Source organism: Pteronotus mesoamericanus, unplaced genomic scaffold (assembly GCF_021234165.1).
Source record: "Pteronotus mesoamericanus isolate MK-2021 breed Mesoamerican mustached bat unplaced genomic scaffold, CSHL_Meso_final contig_94, whole genome shotgun sequence".
Taxonomy (NCBI): domain Eukaryota; kingdom Metazoa; phylum Chordata; class Mammalia; order Chiroptera; family Mormoopidae; genus Pteronotus; species Pteronotus mesoamericanus.
This window is the reverse complement of record NW_026555285.1, coordinates 40,100,978-40,116,145: the sequence shown is the minus strand read 5'-3', so window position 1 is coordinate 40,116,145 and position 15,168 is coordinate 40,100,978. Positions and strand designations below refer to the sequence as shown.

General features: G+C 34.5%; 1 long non-coding RNA gene across 1 annotated transcript in view; it reads left to right on the top strand.

Annotated features, from left to right (window-relative positions):
- The first annotated feature begins 366 nt into the window (after positions 1-366).
- LOC129081116 (uncharacterized) overlaps positions 367-15,168 on the top strand; it is a 30,055-nt gene continuing 15,253 nt past the window's right edge. The window contains exons 1-2 of the long non-coding RNA XR_008530258.1: positions 367-572; positions 8,203-8,375. This is a non-coding gene — a long non-coding RNA (uncharacterized LOC129081116). The remainder of the gene's footprint in view (positions 573-8,202; positions 8,376-15,168) is intronic.

The following is a 15,168-nucleotide window of genomic DNA, read 5'->3' as shown; positions in this document are numbered from 1 at the left end:
TCTTAGTTCAAAAGGAGGAAGATAAGAATAAACATGTAATGGTATTCTAGGTGCTGCTCTGGGAAAACACAGAACATAAACAGGTATTTTTTGCAGGAATGATAACCAATCCCACCATTCTTTTAATATTATTCCTGTAAGTGATAACCTGTTAACTAATCTGTGACTGCAGATAACAGGCTGTTTGCTCAAGAATTCTAGGAACTAACTTCAAGAGAAGCAGACTCTGACCTTCAGATACTATAGTTCAGGGATATTTGCTGACCTTCAACCGGTTATCCTAACAAACTGTGTTGACTTTCATGTAGTGCCCTCAACAGACAGGGCTCAGTCCCCGCCTTTTGATTTTCCTCCTCTCTCCTCATCAAAACCCCTGCCTGTACTGAGACGTCAACATGGTCTTTGTACCGAGAGTCTGCCATCTTCTCAAGCTCGTGGCCCTTGAATAAACCTGCTTTACTTCCACAAGCCTCTGTTTCCTGACTATATACTTCCGTCAGCAGGCAGCCAAACCTGGGTTTGATACCAGTATCAACTAAAAGCATGAAGAACCGTTAACCAGCCAAGTAAAGGTAAATGGAATTTCAGAGTAATTTAAAGATGTGATAGAAAGTACGTTACATGATTTTTCCTGTGGTATTCACTTTTTGTTGAGGGTCTATGTAATTTCTTATTATGCCCCCCAATTATGAATTCATTAAAGCCAGGGACTCTTTTTAATTTCAGTAATTTTGAACTGCTACACTCAGAATATTTAAATGAACTTACAAACAAATGTTCTCAGAGCCTACTTTCAGAGATTCTGATTTATTAAGTGGATCTCTCAAAGTGGGAAACTAATTGGGCCTGGGGAAATTGATGACATCATAGTTTAGGATTGATAAACCCAAAGGGCTTACATTGCTAAAGCACGTGTATAAGTCAAATATTGTCTAAGAGAGCTACTTGAGCAGAAGAGATGTTACCTAGATAAGCAAACCCTTTCTTAAATAGATGGGCTTGCAGAAATTTCCTGAAGCAATGAGTGAAATTCCTTCTTTTTTAAAATTTTTAAATCTCCGCTGGAGGATATGTTGTTATTGATTTTTTTTTAGATAGAGGAAAAGGGAGAGGGATTGAGAGAAGGAGAGAGAAACATCAAAACATCAATGTGAGGAGGCAACATCCAGAGGTTGTCTTCCCTGCACACCTACATCAGGAATCAACCCTGCAACATGTTGGCGTACAGGACAATGCTCCAACCAAATGGGCCGCCTGGCAAAGGCAAAATTATTTCTTGATTTATGGTTTTTTTCCTCCTGGACAGGAATTTCCTGAAACTAAACATTATGTTGACACAAGCTACCTCAATTCTCAGTCTTGGTTAAGCTGGGTGAATACCGGTGGTCTCAGTTCTTATCTCTTGGATAGGCTCTTATATTTTTAGATAAAGCTTTTAATTACTGCACAAATATAGATTTTATTAATGACTGCATTCTCATGGCTGTTTTACTTAGCAATGTAGTATATTGGTTACATATTTTTATCACCGTATTACATTTAAACATTTCCTAGATTTTGCAAACTGCTTGACGTGTTGGTTCACTAGGAGTGTGCGAGATTTCCATTTTCCATTTTCTTTAATATATATCAAGGCTTTATGTTGTATTTCTTTGATTGCAATCAGTTTTCATATTTATGGACCTCTTATAATTCTCTGGGAATTTATTATTGATAACATTTTAACATATTTTAATATTTTCTTTCATTGAATATATATATTTTTGTCACAGATGTTTTAGGTTTTTTCTAGTCATTTTGTTTTTTATTCTTGCATAGCATTGAGTTATGTAAATTTTATTTTGATACATTAAATTTGTAAACTTTTAGTTACTCATGTTTTATGTTTTCTTTGCCTTTTTGAAAAATTCTTACCTACCTTGATGTAATTAATTTTTTAAATTTTTTTCAGGTTGGTTATAAGGTATTGTTTAATATATGTATATTTTTCACTTATTTACTCTTTTTTACAAGTCAGGGATGTAATTTCAATATTTATTTTATTAAGGGCACCTAAAACCATGTGTTTCTCTTCAAATACTCTCTACTTTCATTTCAGACATTTTGATATACAGTAATGTATAGTCCAGTTTAAATATTTCAAACCTGCATTTGTGATTTTCTCTTTAACTTTGATACAGTGAAGAGATACTGTTACAGTGGGCATTTAAATTTCATAGATGTTATTGCTCTGTTACTTTTCTTGTTGTGATATTTCTGTGTTTTTGTTTATTTGTTTGCTATTAATTGTTTGTAACTAAGGAAGAGAACCCTCACCAAAACCTGAATAAACCAAACTTTTATCTTAGACTTTGGGCCTTCAGAACTCTGAGAAACTACATTTCTGTTGTCTAAGTCACCAGGTCTAGTGTATATGTTATGGGAGCACGAACAGACTAATATATCAAAATATATTATTTTTTTAAGAGTTAATTTTATTTTTAATATATTTTACTAATTCATAGGCTGAACATTCATCCGTCCTTATAACTAAGTATAATTTGCTTTATTCTGACATAATTCTTTTAGTAATTATTTCTTTTACAAATGTTTCTTAATGGCAATTTCCTCAATTTGTTTGTTTCTTTTGTATGCAAAAAAATACACCTATATCTATTTCACCCTCATTCTTGAATGATTTTGCATGAGTAGAGAAATAACTTTGGCAAAGTGACTACTTTTCTTAATCAGATAAACCGAAATATCCTTTTGTCTTTGTTTTTATGATATAGTACATGTAGACAAGAACTCAGTCAGTCTCTGAAATTACTTGAAGATCACTTCTCCATCCTCTCAGATTTCCTTTCATAAATCTGCTAGGCCTATGTTATAGTTACTCAAATATACATCCCTTACCTTCATACTTTAACTTTTTTGCTCTTGGGGCAGATTTATTGGTCTTTTATTGAAACTGTCTCCAAATCTCCTTCACTGTATCCAATATAAAAATTATTGTATCAAATACATTACATTTTGTTTAGCTTCTATTTAATAAATATACTGGGTTTCTGTTATTGTTTAATTGTTTAATATGTATGTGTGTGCATTGAAATATTTGTCTTATGGGCTTATGAGAATGAATTTATATATTAATTTTCTATGCTGTTGTATCTTTCTCAGTATTATTTTCCTTGACGAAATTGGTCACTTATCTCAATGATTCACCTTTTCATATATACAGGGAAAGGCAAAAGTAGCTTGATGATTATGATTAAGTGAAACAGTTTATTCTGGTATTATTTATTTATTAATTATTGTATACTATTGTATTGTGTCAACTGTAGACCTACTTTTACATATATATATGCTCAAAACCGTATATATATATAACTGTATATATGTAACTATATATACATATATACGTATATATACACACACATAGTTTTATAGTTTTTGCTTGTTTGCTTGCTTATTGCTTCCTTTTCTTTTCTCCTGGAAGAGCCCAGTTCAGAGCCAAGGATTCTTTTCAGCAACTCAAGCCTCCAACCTGCAATTATATTGTAGCTACAGAGACTGGCAGCTACAACCAAGTTTACCTGGCTTTCTTTCTTCTTTCTACCACTTCCATGTATAAATATACAACTTTACTTCAACTACCTCAAACATTATCTTTGCACAAATAAACATTCTCATCACTGTATAACAGTCTTAATGTAAGTGGAATTATCTACCTGTAGTATATAAATTAACTACTTTCCCCATTCCTTATCATATTACCCCACTGTGCCCCAACTTACTGTGTTCACAGATTTATTATTTTCTAAAATTAACTATTAAAATGAGAATTAATCTAGTGAGTAACATTTTTTTCAAGAAAAAACCTATCAACTACAATGCATACAATTTTTGTTGGAATTGAACAAACGAGAATGCTACTTGCTACTCTTACAGAAGACGGAATAGAAAGGGGTTGCATGGGAAAAAATCAATCCATGTGAGAAAACAAAATGCAATACAAAATGAGTTAGATTGGCAATCTATCGCAATAAGTGTGTAATAAAATAGCAATATTAATGGAGTTAAGTTAGAAGAGACAGGGGAGTAACAGGATTTCTGCTTTTAAAGACCTAGTTGGAATAGCAGGTCCATATATTCTCTCAATGGGTTTATTGTAAGCACAGAGCAGGGGAAACTTTTTACTGATACTCCTTTTTATTTTTAACTGCTTGATTTTTTCATTTAACTGAGTAAATTGGACATTTAAAATTCTAATTTTACAGCACATGATTTCCAACTGAAAAAAATTGCTTTCAAATATGTCTCTTACATGCAAAAAAAGTAGGTAAATTGGGAATTAAGTGTTCTATTCCTCTCTAAGTGGGAATTTTCATTGAGTCTGTGGCTCCCAAATGTTCTTTGCTCCTCATATTAGACCACTTAGAGCATTGACTAATTTATTAAAATTAGATATATGATTTATATATATTTATATAGAGGGATATGCCATCCTAGTTCTATAAAAGAGAAAAATAAATGCTAACCCGACAATACATGATCAACTTATTGACAGTTATCAACTATTTAATATTATAGAACACAATATTGTTAAATGTTATTTTAATAATCATTCATAAATGCATTTTTATAATGCATATCATCTCTTAATTTTAATACTGAAAGAAAAATATATCCAATGTTTTTATTTTTTACATTGAATAAGAAAAATTGTTACCTTATAAATTTCAACTGAAATCTCCATAAAGTGATTCTGAATGTTGGATGCAATATTTTAAATAAACTAAGCTGTCTCTAGTGACCATTCTTGAAGACAGTAGGAATGTAGTAGCTGAATGATTAATAGTTTTTGACTGCAGTCTCAATTAAAAACAAATAACCTTCTACTGGCGTTGTTTACTTTCGGACTCATGTATTTCATAACCAAAAGACTTGACCATGTTTAATACTTTGATTGAATGTAATCACATCATGATTTATTTTGAATTACTTCATTCTAGTATGTAACCTCTTAGGATTTTACATTTAATTTTAACAAGTAATTTAAAAATAATATTGGAAATAGATTTTAATATTGAAATTCAATAAAATGTTTCTTTAAAACAATATTTTAGCATAAAATATCTGGTATTTAAATACTTAAAAAGAGTCAAGTAAAATGTAAAAGTATTCAAGAGTAGAAAGAACAAATAAATAAGACAAGTAGCATCTGACAACTAGTTGGAAAAAAATGTTTTTTGTATCCATTAGATGTTCTCACATAGAGTTTATAAGTCTGAAAAATGTTAAGCATTGAAAGAATTAATGGTCAAAATTTAAAATATAGTCACTGAAATTCCAGAAGATTCTCTGCTGACATATTCCAGTATCTTAAAATACAATAAAACCACCACAACTTGTGTCTATTTGTGTCTCTGGTCTTGCCAGTGCCTTCATATCTCCTTGTCCTCTACACTGAGAAGTTCAGAAACATCTGGCTAAATGCTCATTATATTTGCCCTAGACAAAAAGACAACTGTCTTATGTTAATTGACTTGTACCCTTCTTATGTTATTGTCTTTCATGCTTTCCATCCCTGATCTCTGTGTATTTTAAAAATGTCCAATTTTAATTTAAAATTTATATATATATGTACACAAATATGCAAAGTACTCCAACTTATTTATGAAGCAAAATTTAACTCTGATATCTAAAATGGTAAATATCTTATGAGAAAGAAAATATATAAATCAGTCTAAGTTATCTCTATGTATCTAAAATGTAAGTAACCAAAAATTTAAAAATGTCTTTTCTGCTATGTAACTAATCATATATATGTGTGTGCATGTACATGTGTGTGTGTGTGTGTGTGTGTGTGTGTATCCTAGACAAATAAAAATTGTTTGGGGTTGTCATTACTTTTCAAGTGTCTAAAAGAGTTCTAAGATCAACCTTGAGAACAGATACTCTGCTGCATATGTCTTGCTTGTGAGCCTTACAGATTTGTAAGTTGTGTTTTGTTCTCTCCATCAGTTTAGGTGTCAGGAATGATATATGCAGTAATTTGTAAAGTAGTAGACCAAACATTGATGAGCTGACAGGTGTTAGGTATATGCTACCTTTTTAAAGATGCTGTATTGCATCTGATTAAATTCACATTTCTGCTTCAGCAAGATATCAGTCTGTACATACAAAAATGAAAAAAAAAATCTGTAATGAGAATGTTAAGTCTGTGTACCCTGAGGCTGTCAGTGAAGAGCTGGAGCAAGATTAGTTAGAAAAAATAATTTATAAATATCTGAGCCTCTAATCAGTAATGCCATAGTTACAAAGTTTAATGCTGGTATATGTAAATCGAGACATAGTATATATTATTTTTCATGCTCTCAATTAAAATCACTGACATGCTATTTACCCTAAGAATTCACAGTGGATAAAATGTAATGTGGAAGGTACTCAAAGCAATTTTAAGTTATTATGGGTCAGTGCTTCCCCGATGCCTTCAGCTGGTGACCTCTTAGCCCAGAACCCATCTCCCTTCCCAGGTAATGGCAGGAGGGACAACCACGTGTTATAAGAAAATGAAATGCTTTTACCTTCCAGAGCCCATGTTTCAGAAACGTCTCTCTTGTATCTGTACACTACTTACTGTGCTGAGAACTCCTTTCCATCTTGTACTTGAGACTGGGATTGTAACCTGCTCACTAACGTCTCCCGGACGGATACATTCAATACTGCAGTTATTTAAGGTGATGATGTCATTGATTCCCAGGTGGTCAGACAGACCACAAAGATTAGAGTCAGGATTATTCATTAGTATAAATAACAGATTCATTTTTTAAGTGGATATGAAACTCAAACTTTTTGAGTTTGGCCTCATCAGTTAGGTATAGGTTCCTTGGTGACTGAGTACAATTAACGTATTTTTCCATTGAGCTATTAATATTGAATGACTTTTAAAAATTTAAGTTCTATTATGGATTAATTTACTTTTAAGGAAATGCACATTTTCATGGTTTTGTCTTAAAACTGGTGGAAAGCATGTGAATAAAATATGTCTTAATTGGTTTCTTAATAACTATATATACTATATATAGCTACTTAATTAGTTAGAAAAACAATAGCCTATCTTCAACTTTAGATAAATCTCTCTGGAATTCTCACTAACTTTATTATCATAATTTAACTTCCAAGTTCAATTTTTATGCCAAGTCCAAAATTTCAAGAAAATTTGCTCAGAAAGAAGTGACTGAACATAAACATAATTTTCTTTTTGCTACAGTTCAATATCTGTGATCATTTTCTCACATTATTAAGTATATCTGCTAAATAGTATTATCAACTTATGCATATTATCTCCTTATGTTTTATAAGACAGAATTACCTATACCAACCATTTCATTGGACATTTAGTTTGCTTCTACTTTGTTGCAATTTTAAATAATATATAAGAATTCTAAGTGATATCTATTTTGGATGTTCTCCCTAGAGTTAATTCATCGCTGCCAAGTTACAGGGTTGTAAATTAGTTGTTTAGATTAAATCCTTACAAGTGAAACTGTTTTGTCAAAAAAAAACTTAAATTGTAAAAGTGTCCTCAAAAAAAGTGATGGCAATTTATACCAGTGAAAGAACAATGTTAGATCTTTAGTATATTAATAATAGTTAATGCTTATTTCAATTATTATTTTTTAAAATTTTTATTTACTGAGTGCTTTGATCTGAAGACATTTTGAATTATATATTGTTACTTTTGACATTTTTATCATATGTATTTTATTTATTTTTTTAAAGATTTTACTTATTCATTTTTAGAGGGAGGAGAATGGAAGGAGAGAGGAAGAGAAAAATCCATGTGTGGTTGCTATCACGTGCCTCCTACCAGGGACCTGGCCCGCAACCCAGGCGTGTGCCCCGACTGGGAATCCGATCAGTGACCCTTTGGTTTGCAGGCTGGAGCTCAGTCCACTGAGCCACACCAGCCAGGGCAATCATAAATATGTTAAGGTGTCATAAAAGAACAATCCAGATAAAAAAGAACATATATTTTTCTATTTATTGGTACGACATGATTACTTAATATATGCGATAGTACCAAAAATATGAAATGGGAAACTAATGAATAATAATCTTTATATTTATACACAAATCCTTCTGGCTAATTCAATGACAATTAACCAAAATAGCTTTCCTTATATTTTATTTTATTATTTTTTATGCTCACCCAAGGGCATACTTTCATTACTTTAGAAAGAGAGGAAGGAAGAAAGTAAAAGAGAAACATTGATTCAAAGGAGAAGCATCAATTTGTTGCCTCTTATATGCACCGGACAGATGATCGGCACCTGGACTGGGGGTCGCACGTGCCTGCACCCTGACAAAGGATTGAGCATGTGACCTAGGTAAGTGCCCTGACTGGAAATCGAACCCACTACTTTTTGGTTACAGGATGACACCCTAACCAACTGAGCCACACCTGCCAGGGCCTGTGTATTACCTGAAATACAGAAAAAATAAAAACTGTATTGTATACAGTAATTTACACAGAGTAAACATTTGTGTTGTATTGCATGCAGCAGTTTGAACGCAGTTAACAATCCACAAAAGAATTTAAATATAGTGATTTAAGTAGTAAAATTAAGTTAAACCAAGAAGAGTGATAGGATAAAAAATATGACCAAATTCTGAACAAGAGAAGAGGAGAGAAGGAACAATATAAAATATTGAGAAAGGAGCTTGAGATCTTGGGTCTGGGCCCCAGGGCCCCAGAGGCTCTATATGTCCAGAGGAGGTTTCAACTGTTGCATGAGAAGAGAAAAAAAAGAGAGAGAGAAGAGGGCCCAGCTGTGGAAAAAGAGTCAGATACATCTTCAAGTCCTTCTGGGGGCCCCAATACATAAGAAGAAAAGCAGCATTTCATACAGTTTGGACTCAACCAGAAGGCCCAGGTACGTGGGAGAGGCTGCTTGACTCACAGAAACAGTCCCATGAAGCCCTAGGCCTGAAATATACTCAGTGAGTGATCAGCTACAGAAGCACAACCAAAAATTTAGAGATTTATGTGTCTTTAGAGGACACACTCCAAGGCAAGTCCCCTTCTGCCACCATGCCAAGCAATGGGAGCTATTTTTACCAGGTAAGGAAGTTTGCACAGCCTCACTAGTACATGGAGGAGAAGAGGAAAAAGTCCAGATGTGGGAGAAAAGAGGAAGCAAAGGACGACTCTACCATTGCTCTATCAAGATATGGGGTTACTATTTATTATTATCTATTTTTAAAGTCTGCTTTTGTTCTATTGGCTGTTTAGAGAATAGCCTATCTCACAAATTTATCATAAAAATGTAAATAAATGAACATAATTATTTTTACAGAGGAGAAGATAAAAGGAAGGGACAGGCACAGAGAGATGGAGAATAACAAGAGAGGAAAAATTAAGTCATAGAAAATGAAAGAATGAAAAAAGTGAAGTAGAACTGGACTTCATTGGCTTAATCTTGAGATATTTACGTATCTCAAAAGTATACATTTTAAGAGACAAAATGAATTCACATAAATGGATATGTGCATTTAAACTCATTACTCTTGCTAAAGGAAAAACGGGCAAAAGCTGCAGTGAGGAATGGATAACATAATATAAAAGGAAAATACGTTGAAATTAAAGTCACTATTATTTCTCCTTAATGATAATACTAACAAATATAAATTGTCAACCATAACTGAAATCCACAGCATATCATGACATTCTTTCTATTCTTACTGTTAGTATTTATTTTGAATATTTATGCACAGAGAGGCAGAGAGAAAGAGAGAGCGAGAGAGAATGCGCGTACTAACCATTCTGATCATGGCTTACAGCATTATTTTCCAGCAGTAATTCTTTTCCTCACTCACAGCACGAGCTCTTTGCTCACATTGAGTCACTCTCTCTGAGGCACCAGCATGATGGCAGGGGAGCTGGAAGATCTCACCTCTCCTCAGCAGGGACTCATGTTGCACTGCTTCCCACTGTGCCTCCCTGTGGCCTCAGTACTTTTCTTCAGGCCCCACGTGTGCATCAGTCTTACTTTCATCTTTCTGTGGTTTTGCGCTGATACCATTCCTTCCCCACACTCAAGCCCGATGAGCTATTGCAAGGGTTTCTTTTATACCAATGGATTGAGTACAATAGAAAGCAGCCTAGAGGTAGCCCTTTGCATTTATTCAATAATAGAAATTCGTATAACTCTTTCATTAAAAACTTCGGGATTTTGATAATATCCTCAAAGGAATATAATAAAAGCAAGAGAAACTTTGTCATTTTATCCCTGACCATTTCCAATTCTATCAGTTTTATTCCCTAGTTTTCTTTGGTACTTGACTTCTTCCTTCCTAACACATTTTTAGGAGGCTCTAATATATGATTAGAATAGGACAAGAATGGGATCAGTGTCTCCTAGGGCTGCTGGATGCTAGACTTGCGTACTAACTTTGCTCCAAATTCTGTCCCACACAATTGATAACCCCAGTTGTTCTTGATATTTGGCTTGCCTGCCCATTATATGATGTGTGTAGGAATGTGGAAAATGAGTGTCTCTATCAAGAAAATAATATTTCACTCATTTCTCTCCTCCTTTACAAGATAAAATTATTAATATTACAGGCATTCTGTACTCAGATAGCTTCTGTTTGTATAAGTTATTGGCTATTTCATATGAGATTCCACGTGAAAACTGGAAGATGCACTGCCTACCTGAAAATGTATTTACACCAAGGTGAAGCTCTCTATCTCCCACTCTGTCACCAGAAAAACAGAACAATGACAACAACAAAATGTGCCTTGGAACAAAGAAAACCACGTGGGCTGATCAGTGGGGCTGATGACTAAACCTGTGCAGTTCTCCATGTTACCCAGGGGCAGGAGCCTTTGGTTACAAAGGAAGGAACTTCTGCAGGATTGCAAAGTGCATGATCTGCATAGAGGCCACTTCAAAAACTAAGCATGGAGAATGAAAAGAGAGACAGAGATGGTAAAAAAGGACTTCACGTCAAGATAAGCTTATGAAATAGAAAAAATAAAATGAAAATAAATAAGTGAACCAAAATTAAATAAATCCATCCTTGGATAAATTTATTCCAATGTATTAAAAATAACTGAATAATTTACAAGTGAGTATAAATAATTGTGCATAGAATATTCAAGAAGATAAGTAGGGAAGCAATGCCCCATTTCAAAATTATTATTTTCGAGAAAGAGACCTATAAAAGTTTTCCTTCCCCACAGATTTCAAGCTCCAGTACCAGATAAAATACAACAGCCTTAAAAATGGCCTTTATCTCCCTTCTGGTTGCTTTGTTTTTCTGATTGAACATGAACTGATAGATAATTTGCTACTAAAAAGGTTTCCAGAAAACAGAACCTTGGCGAATAAGTTCTGTGAATTGATTCTTAGTTATCTAGAGTTGTTTCTCTAATCTGATTAGATTTAAAGGCCTTATTGACCCTGTTTCTAGCACTAACGGGCCATGCAGTGGCAATCTATTTATTCAGATAATGACACAGGTATATTAATCAAATGATAAAACATTTGCTCCCTATGCCTGCCATGTTGGGCTCTGGTAATGGTAGGGTCATTAGTCCCAAGTCAGGGATGCTTTCACCAGGGTTCACAGCGATGGTTCTGTTCTTGTAAAAGTTGAGAATGCCACATAAAGCCTTTGGGCTCCTCAAGTCAGTGAGTCAACTGGGAAAGGAGGAGGTTATTGTACTGGTGATTGATTTTGATCATTGAGGCTGAATTAGGGTTGCTGCACTACAGTAGGGGTAATGAGGAATGTGCTTGGTATGTAGGAAAACTTCTAGGAGTGTTAGTATCCCTATGTCTGGTGATTAAAGTCAATAGAAAACTATAATAACCCAAGTAGACAGAGTGTGGCTCATGAACTAGGGATGAAGGCTTGGGTCATCCCAGCTGGCGGACACTCACAGTCCGCTGAGGTGCTTTCTAAAGTTCAAGATATATATAATGGACGGTGAGAGAAGATAGTCAAAAAATGCCAGCTATAACTATATGAACAGTTGCAAAACCAAGACTGCAATATTTATCAGCAATTTGTTCTTATTTTAATATGAATGCATTTGCTTGTGAATATATGTGTTATGACTTTGGTAAATTAACATTTGTTAAGTAGAGCCCTGGAGTGCTGGCAGGTGAGCCATGGATTTACAAAGGGCCACAGAAGAAATTGAAGTGGAGGGGCTTATTGCTCACAGGTTCTGAAAGAGTTATGCAGTAAGTTCCAGGGATCACACGAGGACGCCAAGGCAGGTTCCAAGCTGAGCAAGAGACAGGACTTAATGAAAACGCCTTTAGTAGGGGCCATGGGTACAGTGTTTTGGGTTCCCAGGCTAAGGCTGGATAGAACAATCCAAACCAAGAGGGGAAGGTTTTTTATAAGCTCCACGAGGGTCTTATCTAAGGGGTGTGCAAAGGAGAAGGCCCTCAGAAGTGTGTGGAGGGGCTGTTGATCAGAAGGGCTATTTGGAAAATCATTTCAGGAATTCCCATGTGGTTATGACTTTGTGGGCTGCTGTCTAGGGCATGTGCTAGCATGAGGGGACTGATACTAGTTTAAGTCCTGACAGGCCACTTGGCCAAACAAATGGATGCTGCTGTGCCAACACCATGGAGTAACTTGGCTAAATGCTCAACAGTGAATATGTTTAAGAATTTCTCCCCAAATTTTCCCACCAACTACAATAAAGTATGTTTATAGGAGTTAACACTATCAGTATAGTGAGGTTCAAGTAGAAAATCAATGAACATCAACTCAAGGGGGAAGACAGCTTCAGTATCTTCTTTTGGGGAAAACATAAGCTTGTTTTCAGTTGCATGTGGGACAGTTGCACCAGGTCTGGTGGAGCAAGACTCTATTATTATTTTATTTAGAAGCTGCATATGGTTTTAGGTATCCTGTTTGCATGCTGGGTTTATGAGTTGTACTGTGGTGGCTTTATTATACATCCATGTGGTTCTGCTAAATTACATTTCCCCAAATTTCCTTCCCTATATATTCTGGTTACGGGAGGCCACAAGAGATATTTGTGTGCAATTTGAAGCAGCATCCATATTGCTTTCATAATCAGAGGCCTGTGAAGAAGCACCAGGTGCTATCTCAGCTCACACATCTTGATATTTATCGGCTGGCTCGCCTCATTGGCGTGGAGCAGCAGCTTGCCAAACAGCTCTCCCCGTTTCCCCAACTCTTGAGCTGGATGCACATTTAGTTCTGTGATGAAGTTTGCCAACTTTTTCCGCAGGACAGCAACATCATAAAATTTGGAGGTGGTAAGAAACTAACACAGTTAGCTTCCAGTTTATTAGCAGTTGGTTGCAATTAGTTCTTGCTCCTCCCCACTTTATATGCATCTTCTCTTCTTGACTTCTTGCCCTTTATACTTCAAAGTTCAATATCAGATGAAAAGATAAAAGCCTTACGGTCATCTTTTCACTCATCTCTCACAGTTACAAGCAGTCACATTTTTGCCACATTGCTTATAAATGTTTTGCCTCCCTGATAGAATCCTGACTGATACACAGGTCTACTAGATATTAAACTGTATTATAAGACTGTCATACCTTAAATAATAATTTGTTAGTATGTTAATAGACATTGGTACATAATAGAAAATTTAGATACGGAATTATTTTGCAGTAAAGCTTAAATATGGGCTAAAAGTGGCATCTCAAGATAGAGGAAAAATGATGAACTAAAACTATGTGATGTTAAAATAGCTGGACAACTGTTTGGGAAAAATATAATATTGGATCCATATGTCACTCTTAGATATAAGATTATATCCAAAATGGATTAGGAACCTAAATTCTAAAACAGGAATTATACAAATACCTGAAAAGGAAAGCATACAAGCTCTAAGTGGATTATTTCTATCATAATATCTCAGGAATAGGAAAAAACTTTCTAACTCTGTACTGAAATAAGAGTCTATGAAAGGCAGTATAGCCCTGGTTGGTGTGGCTCAGTGGACTGAGTGCCAGCCTTGGAACTAAAGGGTCGCCGGTTCAATTCCCAGTCTAGAGTGCATGTCTGGGTTGCAGGCCAGGTCCCCAGCAAGGGGCACGTGAGGGGCAAGCACACATTGATGTTTCTCTCCCTCTTTTTCCTTCCCTTCTCCTCTCTAAAAATAAATAAATAAAATCTTAAAAAATTACTTTGAAATTAAAAACTGTATAAATAATTTCAACTAGATATTTATCAACCACTTATTCTGTCTGTGAATGTGAGCAATTGCAATTTCCCATCTATAAATATGGTTAATATGATTATGTCTAATACACATGTAATAAATATGAAATATATCATTGCATGTCAAGTAATTATAGGCATAAAACATAGCCAGAGAAAGAACGAAATATGTGTTACTGTTTTTTGATTGGAATTATTTTCGGTAGCAGGCAAAACAGCAGCATTAACATTAGTGTGGGTACAAATACCAGTAGTAGATTATACTATTAGAGGTTTAAGACAATTTTATCTTAAGGAGGATTAAGAAGTGAGACTATGAATATATCCATGGGAAAAATATGGCTTAAAATCATGACTGAAATATAGAAGCATTTCTGAGTTAAAATATGAGTGCTAGCTGATTAGTCTGGAAGGTCTGTGAAATAAAATCAACAGATTTAAAAGAAGCTGTGATAACGTTTTGAAAGACACATTGAGCAGTTTTTATGAAAAGTAGTTAATTAAAATCACTCTTAATGGAAGATACAACATTTAAAAAGATTAAAATTCTCTAGTAATAGCTCAGACACTAATTAAAACATAAGAGACATAAAAATCACTTTTGTATTTAACTCTTTTAACTGCTTAAAAGAAGCCAAATATAGTTTTCCTCTACTAATTACACAAGTTTCATGCACCCATAACAAAACAAGTTAATATGCTTTACTACTTTTTTCTAGCCTAACTGTATGCTTACAAATTGGAAATCATTGCACTAAACCTCAACAATCTGTAATGAAGATATATTGCTGCTAATCTCATATGAAGCTGTCCTCCACATTATAAAATCATGTCAAAGCCTACGACATGGGACTCTGTTTTTAAACATGCTTGTTCTGCTGTAGTTTTTTTCCTAAACATATCCATTATTACAGGAAGAAATAAACATGCCTTGCTTGTTAAAATAATTTA